Source organism: Arachis ipaensis, chromosome B7 (genome assembly GCF_059453495.1).
Source record: "Arachis ipaensis isolate K30076 ecotype BB chromosome B7, ASM5945349v1, whole genome shotgun sequence".
In the NCBI taxonomy this organism is placed as follows: Eukaryota; Viridiplantae; Streptophyta; class Magnoliopsida; order Fabales; family Fabaceae; genus Arachis; species Arachis ipaensis.
This window is the reverse complement of record NC_142442.1, coordinates 53,595,001-53,597,500: the sequence shown is the minus strand read 5'-3', so window position 1 is coordinate 53,597,500 and position 2,500 is coordinate 53,595,001.

The following is a 2,500-nucleotide window of genomic DNA, read 5'->3' as shown; positions in this document are numbered from 1 at the left end:
GCACCGTCTTAAGCAACACGCCCAACCCACACCGCATCGGGCACCGTCGTACGTCGACCCTAGACGTAGGGCGAGCACGACACGTTGCCCCTCGGGAGTGGACACGAACAGGTAACCGTCTTCCGCAACGTGCCCCCTCAAAGTGCTGGGACGAGCACGTCGCGTTGCCCCCTGCCCACGACACCCGCTGCCGCACGCATATCCATCATCCGCGTCGTGCGCCACACTAGGCCTGGCCAAGCGTCGGGCTGCGCAAGCCGCGTTGCCCCTCGCGGGGGCGCACAGGCCGCCCGCCGATCCCACGTCGTGCTCGGACTTGGGATGATCCCCCTAGTCCTGGGCCGAGCACAAGGTGTTGCCCCGAGCGTGTGCCCAAGGCACAACTCCACCACGCCATGCTCCCTAGGTGGTGCCTAGGTGGGCCGTGCACGGACGTGTTTCCCTTCTTGTTGGTCCTTCGGTGATCGGGGTTCGCAGCAGCCAGACGCACGTGCTCGACCTTGGACCCGGGGCGGGGGACCCCGGCGGCACACCACAACCACAACGTGCTTGCTAGTGTGCCTAGGGGATGGCAAGGCAACGTGCATCTTGCTGGCATTGCACCCAGCAAGCCTTTGGGCAACTCGAGTTTCAGCAGCACGACACCCCTCCCCCCTATAATAGGCTGCCGAGCCATTACCAAAGTGCCACGGGTAGACGTCCTTTTCCGTGAGGAGACATACTAAAGGAAAGTGCTCTAGAGGTCGAATTTTGACGCCGTTTTTTGCAACAACCTCTAGAAAAATAAGATCTTTCCATCCTCCAAATTTGGTGAATTTACACCGTGCCGATTTTTTTTGACGATTTTTTTACCGCCCGGAATGCCGGAAATTCAAAAAAAATGAAAAACGGAGCAAACCTGCGATTTTTGACCTGGATTTTTTTGTGCAGCCTTCACATAATATTACCAAGGTTCCCTCAAAATTTCACGAAAAATGCACGAGCCAATTCTGAGATATGAAAATTTGGCTCCTCCGTTGCAACGCTCCGAGCCATCGTTGCAACGGCGGGTGCCTCCGTGGGGGGCGGGGGAGCCCGGCGGCACACCACAACCACAACGTGCTTGCTAGTGTGCCTAGGGGATGGCAAGGCAACGTGCATCTGGCTGGCATTGCGCCCAGCAAGCCTTTGGGCAACTCGAGTTTCAGCATCACGACTCCCCTCCCCCCTATAATAGGCTGCCGAGCCATTACCAAAGTGCCACGGGTAGACGTCCTTTTCCGTGAGGAGACATACTAAAGGAAAGTGCTCTAGAGGTCGAATTTTGACGCCGTTTTTTGCAACAACCTCTAGAAAAATAAGAACTTTCCATCCTCCAAATTTGGTGAATTTACACCGTGCCGATTTTTTTTGACGATTTTTTTACCGCCCGGAATGCCGGAAATTCAAAAAAAATGAAAAACGGAGAAAACCTGCGATTTTTGACCTGGATTTTTTTGTGCAGCCTTCACATAATATTACCAAGGTTCCCTCAAAATTTCACGAAAAATGCACGAGCCAATTCTGAGATATGAAAATTTGGCTCCTCCGTTGCAACGCTCCGAGCCATCGTTGCAACGGCGGGTGCCTCCGTGGGGGGCGGGGGAGCCCGGCGGCACACCACAACCACAACGTGCTTGCTAGTGTGCCTAGGGGATGGCAAGGCAACGTGCATCTTGCTGGCATTGCGCCCAGCAAGCCTTTGGGCAACTCGAGTTTCAGCATCACGACACCCCTCCCCCCTATAATAGGCTGCCGAGCCATTACCAAGGTGCCACGGGTAGACGTCCTTTTCCGTGAGGAGACATACTAAAGGAAAGTGCTCTAGAGGTCGAATTTTGACGCCGTTTTTTGCAACAACCTCTAGAAAAATAAGATCTTTCCATCCCCCAAATTTGGTGAATTTACACCGTGCCGATTTTTTTTGCCGATTTTTTTACCGCCCGGAAAGCCGGAAATTCAAAAAAAATGAAAAACGGAGCAAACGTGCGATTTTTGACCTGGATTTTTTTGTGCAGCCTTCACATAATATTACCAAGGTTCCCTCAAAATTTCACGAAAAATGCACGAGCCAATTCTGAGATATGAAAATTTGGCTCCTCCGTTGCAACGCTCCGAGCCATCGTTGCAACGGCGGGTGCCTCCGTGGGGGGCGGGGGAGCCCGGCGGCACACCACAACCACAACGTGCTTGCTAGTGTGCCTAGGGGATGGCAAGGCAACGTGCATCTTGCTGGCATTGCGCCCAGCAAGCCTTTGGGCAACTCGAGTTTCAGCATCACGACACCCCTCCCCCCTATAATAGGCTGCCGAGCCATTACCAAAGTGCCACGGGTAGACGTCCTTTTCCGTGAGGAGACATACTCAAGGAAAGTGCTCTAGAGGTCGAATTTTGACGCCGTTTTTTGCAACAACCTCTAGAAAAATAAGATCTTTCCATCCCCCAAATTTGGTGAATTTACACCGTGCCGATTTTTTTTGCC